Source organism: Kryptolebias marmoratus, linkage group LG2 (assembly GCF_001649575.2).
Source record: "Kryptolebias marmoratus isolate JLee-2015 linkage group LG2, ASM164957v2, whole genome shotgun sequence".
Lineage (NCBI taxonomy): Eukaryota > Metazoa > Chordata > Actinopteri > Cyprinodontiformes > Rivulidae > Kryptolebias > Kryptolebias marmoratus.
Window position 1 is genome coordinate 3346639 of NC_051431.1, and position 6325 is coordinate 3352963.

Sequence of the window (6325 nt, forward strand, 5' to 3'; positions counted from 1 at the left end):
ACAAACTGCAGACAGGTGTGTTGATTACAAACTGCAGACAGGTGTGTTGATAACAAACTGCAGACAGGTGTGTTGATAACAAACTGCAGACAGGTGTGTTGATTACAGACTACATTACAGAGAAAACAGTGAAAAACGAGGCAACCCAGACCACAAACTTTTTAAACTCTTATAGTTTAACGTAATAATGGTGATTTTAAAAAAACCTTTAGAGTCATTGTGTTGGATTTCGGTTTTATTTTAATGTTTCCTGTTTTATTTTGAAAAACATTTCCTGTTATACTTCCTTTCCTCGTCGGTTTTCCTTCCTCTCCTTTATTTGTAGACTTTACTCAACAAATCTGAGCATAAAGACACGCCTGCACATCAAAATTGTTGGATTTCTCGTCCCAAACAGTCCTTCTGTGGACGTTGTTGTTGTTGACCTAACTTCAGTAACTTCGGCTCTTTCCATAGGTAAACAAACAGGTGTGGTAGTTTACAGTCGTTTACAGATTTGTAATTTAAGGACACATTAACCATTGATATGAGAAACGTAAACCGGTCTTTATGACTTTGTAAGACCAGAACCAAACATCTGTCTTGTTTTGCTTGTGCACCATCTGTCGAGTCCTGTTTTAGACCATTTGGGCAAAGAAAGGATCCATTTTTTGTGACTAAAGGCTGTCAAAACTGGTATGTGGTTTTTAGAAAAGTGACTCAGAACTTCTGCTTTCTTTCCAATTTAAAGTTCTGTTTCTAAAGAAGAAACTGTCTTCTGATGAAGTTGAGTCTTGAACTCTGTGCTTATTGGGCTTCATCATCGTTGGTTTCTGGTGAAATCTGCTCACCAACCAGTTCTCCTCCTCCTTCACCATTTAGTCTCATTTTAGCAAGCCGTCCTGAGGCAGTTCACCTGGTTGTTTAGCCTCAAGGCGTCCATCTGGACCAGGTGTCCCTTTCTGTCCATCGCCCCTCTGTCGAGGCATGTTTGACCCACAGGAAGTTGTCAAAATATCCGACCCTACCTGCACTGCGGGCCTGCAACTCCTCCGATTCCCGCTGATGGCTGCCGGACACGCTACAGTGATCGCAAATGTCCAGGAACGGAACTGGCTGAGTGTGCAGCTCAGCTAATGAGGATGAGTTATTGCTCTGGATGGACATTAATAATGAGTAATTGACAATTACGGTGGCAGCAGGGTGGCAGAGCGATTAGGCGGTCTGAATTTAATTATGTTTGACGTCAAAGTTCCTTTAGAAGGGGGGGAAAACCGTCTCATTTAGCTCGGTGATAGTGAGGTAAACGACTAAAACCAGATGAAACGCAGATTAGTTTGTAAGGATCAGAACTCAGGAGCTACGTTTGCTTTTCGAGGCTCCAGGAGCTGCCCCGTGCATCTGGTCCCGCTTAGACTCGACTCCCCCCCAGCCTTCCCAAGCCTCCCCCCCCCCAAAAAAACGACAAAACAATCATTTGCTTTCGCCCTCGCTTTTTTCTCCGGCGATTCTCCGGGAAGGCGTTAAAACAAGTCGCTGCCGTTCCATCGGAGGAAACACACGCTCAAATACGTAAACAAACAACAACAGAGAAAGAAAAAGGTCGGCTCTGCTTTGCCCCCACCCCTGTAGACATTCCTGCAGCACCTGCACTCACTTAATATTTTGGCAAGAGCGGAGAAAAAAAAAAAAGCTCCTCTGCTCAGCGCCTGTCATGTTTGTTCACTGAAGGAAACAAGTTTGGTTTTAATTAGAGTCCCTGCCAGGAGCTGAGCTAATCGCCACTCTGTACGTCTAGCTGTCTTTTGCAAAATCCCCTTTCCTTTTTGTCGTTACTTTAAAACCGGAGCCGAGTTGAGCGCAGAAAAAAAAACACCCGAGTTCATTTGAGCATGTGTTAAATGTGGTCAGGAGCTGCATTCATGCTTGAAATTGAAAATGCAGAAGAACCAGAAGGCCGACAGCTGCGGCGCACCGACAAACCTGGCCTGTCAGGGCGTCGGGCGCGTGATGAGCGCCGTAATAATTTGGATAATTGTTTTTCTTTTTCCACGGCCCGCCTCCTCAGATCTGTACTGTCTGAAGTTTATTTTTAAGCCCCGCAGAGAAGTCCAAAGTTTCTCGTTTCTAACCGTCGGTCCGCCTCGTCGACTCCACCTGTAGCCCAGCTGTAGTTCTGTGCAGCTCATAAAAATTCCCACCAAATTATTCAAACAAAACTTCAACATCTGCTGCAGGGAGACTCCCCCCTTCATTAAACACACATGCAAACTTTTACATCTTCGGCTTTTCTTTGGAATCGCTGCGTCACAATTACATTAATAAAATCCTAAACGTCTTCTAAGCTTCGGCACAGAAAGAAAAACCCATCAAATATATTTATCTGCGGTGCCCAAAGATCACAACACGTCAACTCTGGAGTGACGTTCTGTCTTATAGTTATTAATAGTTTGGACTTTACCAGCTCTGATGGAGAACAAGGCAAAGTTCTTCGTCGGGAGGAGAAGGTGCTAATGACTGATATCTGTTAGTCAGAACATCTCTTCAAAGTTGACCAAACTAAACATTTAACTTTTATACAACCTCCTTCTTGCTTTGGAAACAAGAATCGGAAGATTTAGTAGTTCTAAGTGATTTTATCGGTTTGGAAAACCAAAAATAACCACCTGAAGTTCTTACATTCCTCTTATTTTTCAGCCCTTCTCCTTTGTTTTGAGGGTGTCCTTATTTTATTTTTGTTTTTTGTAAACCAAAGGTGAAAAGACCGGATTCTCCGGCTCTTAAAAGCAGATTTTGTTTGCAGATACAAGCCGAGCTTGAAAAAGACGCCTCACAAATTAAAGTTAAAGATGTTTTTCTAGTCTGACGTGTTCCGGTACTTTGTGTTTGGTATTCTTGTAAATAATCTGTAACGAAAAACAGCCAAAATAAAATCATAATTCTCCGTTAAAATAGATTTTTTTCAACCATTATATTGTCCAGTTTAATGCATTTTGATGTTATGTTGAAAATTATTGTTGCTCTTTCTTAAATAAGAATAAAAAAAATTACATTATATGCACTTATTGGTGGTTAATTAAAGGGATTTAAGATTGTTTGGAGGGGTGTTTTAATGTCCCAGTGGATTATTTTACCAGCTACTCTGTTCAACTTCAAATTAAGAGCCAAAGGGTCGGGATAACAGGAAATTCGGCCATACTGATATTTAACCATTGTTTTTTTTGCCATCGTTGTTGCACCTCTTTAAGATTAACAACTAATGTGGAGTCCCGAGGATCCAATGACATAGATCTACGTGTCGTCCACAAACCCGTGGAATGAAATGTCGAAAATCCAAGGGAAGGAGGTTCAACGTGAATAAAACTGGGCCGAAGCTGGTACCTTGAGGAACTCCTGTAACGAGCTCCTAAATCAGATTCCTGACTCAGAAAGTTGAAGGAAGCTCGACAGCTGAGCCTGAAATCAGACATGGCTCCAACACAGATAAAACTAATATCAGATGATAATTACAGCTGGATGTGTTTTGTTTTTGTTTAGACGACCTGAATGTTCTGTAAATTTGATGTTTCTCCTTTGTCACACCTTCAGACAGGATGACAGGTTTGATTTGTCGGTTTGTCGATTCCTGGACGAAACTCTGGGACGAATTTTCTCTCGACGGAGCCTCCGATGTCTTGAGCACATGCTGAGCCTGTCAGAAGGGATTTCAGTTTTATTTGCACCAGCGGGGGATGGAACGAAGCCTGCTTGGTCTCCCTCCATCCAGGCCCCCGCGGACCCGTTAGAACCGCGCTCCAGTCCAGAGATGAGACGCCACGGCGCTGATTTACTATTCAGAAGTCATTCATCGCCTGCGGATAAAAAGACAATTGAATTATGCTGCTGGGACAGCAAGGGCCGGGGCCAGAACTGTTCAGGATGTAAAACCTGAGATCAAGAGACAAAGAGAGTAAACAGAAGAGACGACGGATCAGTTCCATCGTTCCGGCTGATTTCTCCTTTATCTGATCAGATTTCAGTGTAAATTACAACCAGAGTGGAGACATCTGATGATTTTTTCAATCTAAAAGTTGGTGTAAGATTTAAGCTACAGCAGCATGATGGTGGTTATCTTTAGGTTTAGGTCTACAAAACGAGGTCACATTGTAAAATATATTGTCAAAAACCATGTTTATAAAAATAAAGGGTTTTATGTTATCCGTAAAACAAACAGTTCTAACGTCATACATTGTCTTAGTAGTTTTTTCATCCAGATTGAGTCAGAAACAGCTTTGGAGAATCCCGCTGTCCCACCGAGAGGTTGACGAGGCACAAAAACAAGCCCGGACGGCGTGTCGGAGGAGATACTATCATCCCCACCATCCGAGTAATGACCACCAAGCCTAACTGAGGCCTGGGGAACTGAATACGAGGGCAGCTGAGCTGAGAAGGAAGATTGAGGGATTGAGGCCAAGCTATATACCTACGACCTGCACCAAGGCTAACAAAGTACCCTCTGAAAGTCTGCTAGAAGATGTATCCCTACTGACACCATCACAGAGACCAATAAGCTACAGAGATCCTTGACAGACTTGGCTTTAAGATCAAGCCCACAAGCAAGAAGGAGCATAAGATCCAGGAAACAAGTAGAGAAATCAAGCAGCCACAACTTGAGACTGCTGAACCAGTGGTCCCCCAACCCTGGTCCTCGGAAAACACTATCCTGCCTGTTTCAGGTGTTCCTCTGCTGTGACACGCCTGATCTGAATCACTGAGCGATCAACGGGCTTCTGCAGAACTTAAAGAGCAGGGAAACAACTAAAACCTGCAGGAGAGCGGCCCTCCGGGACCGGGGTTGGGGATCACCGTGGCGAACATTGGCTCAAAGCTGCGGGAGGAAACAGAAGCCAGGAGAATAAACGGGGTCTTCTCCACCTCACCATCCAAAGGGAATAACGCCGCTGCCATCGTTTAACAGTCAAATTCTGGCAACCATATCTGCCAGTACTTCACTGTAAATTCCACCAATTATTTCTTACAGTTCACATTTAGCATCTGTACGTTTGGTTCTGTTATCAGTGCAGACTTAATGTAAAAAATACTTATCAGATTACAGGAACAGTGAAGAGTTTACACTTCAGTAAGCTCCTGAACATGTTTTCTACAAGTTATTTTGCTTCCTCTCATCTCATTCTCTCAACTTGTCATGTCTGTCAGCTGAACACCGTTTAAAACGTAAAGCACGGGTCACACATCCTGAAGTAAAATGGTTTCTTGAAGGTTTTGATGAGGCTGTCAGAGCCTGCCTCGATTTTTTTAACCTTTAAAGTTTCCAACACTGATGGAAGAGACGGTCAGCGTGGATCTGCGGTCCTTATCCCCCCGTCCCCGCGGCTGGAATGTCTCTGCCAGATGATTGGAGGTGTTGGCAGGACATCCTTCATCTCTGAAGGACGGGGATGGTTTACCCATTTCCCCATCACCCATGTGAACTCAGTGACAATAAATTGAAAGTACACGCTGAAATCTTGGGACGTACTCGGATCGCAAAAATAAAAAAAAAAAACATCAACAAATGTGAAAAACATGTACCGGCAGAAATCCAGAGTCCGATGGGTGGCCTTGGCTCGGGGGGTGGCCCAGCATGGCACGATATGAGTGCTGGTTGTGAGTATCGATTGTAAACCCCCCCCCAGAAGGTGAGCTGGCTGGACCCCGGCCCATGTCAACCTGCCACCTGCGCCGGTTCTCCTGGGCGGCGCGGAACAGGCCCGGCTTTGTCCGACGGGAGCTGCGTGTGGCTCGCTATCTTAAGAGAGTCATAATCACGTTGGCGATCGGGGTGTTAACAGGCGCCCGCAGCTGTCGGGCAGCAGTGCACCATGGGAAGGCGTGACGAATGGCTGGCCTCCGATGCTCGGGTCGCGGTCGTTGCGTTAATCTCTGCGAGCGCGCGCACGTGAGTGCCTCAGTTCTCGTCCAAACGGCTTCTTACTGAGCAACACAAAATGCAAAAATGCAGACAAAAAAAGCAACAAAACATTTTAAACCAACACAGAAACATGATCTCCCTGCTGGACGGGACTCTTCAAGGTCCCAGAAATAGGCCTGGAGATCTGCAGGGCGTTTCAGGGAGGCGACCCGAGCTGAAGCGCCTCCTGTCTGAGCACTGATTCATGAGCAGGGGTCGATCGTTCAGAGTAAATATCAGGTTCTCAGTTTGTTGCTTTTAGCAGCTGTTATTGCATTCAGAGAACCCAGCAGGATGGGGGGAGGGGAGTTTATCCATAAAAGCCCAGTGGGGATAAGGAAGTGGAGCATCTTCACGGAGCAGAACCGTACGACGCGGGGCTGACAGCTCCTACGA

At 45.0% G+C, this 6325-nt stretch overlaps 2 long non-coding RNA genes across 4 annotated transcripts in view; one reads left to right on the top strand and one right to left on the bottom strand.

Annotated features, from left to right (window-relative positions):
• Window positions 1–188, top strand: part of LOC119617651 — a 1636-nt gene extending 1448 nt beyond the window's left edge. Inside the window, exon 2 of the long non-coding RNA XR_005233998.1 lies at window positions 16–188. This is a non-coding gene — a long non-coding RNA (uncharacterized LOC119617651). The remainder of the gene's footprint in view (window positions 1–15) is intronic.
• LOC112451507 overlaps window positions 1–6025 on the bottom strand; it is a 7978-nt gene extending 1953 nt beyond the window's left edge. Inside the window, exons 1-2 of one of the 3 annotated variants that reach the window (XR_003040339.2) lie at window positions 5551–6015; window positions 3562–3830 (exon numbers count right to left, since the gene is read on the bottom strand). This is a non-coding gene — a long non-coding RNA (uncharacterized LOC112451507). Of the gene's footprint in view, window positions 1–2724; window positions 3831–5550 lie in introns of those variants that run through there. The other 2 variants (XR_003040338.2, XR_005233995.1) reach the window with 2 other exon arrangements.
• Window positions 6026–6325: the final 300 nt, after the last annotated feature.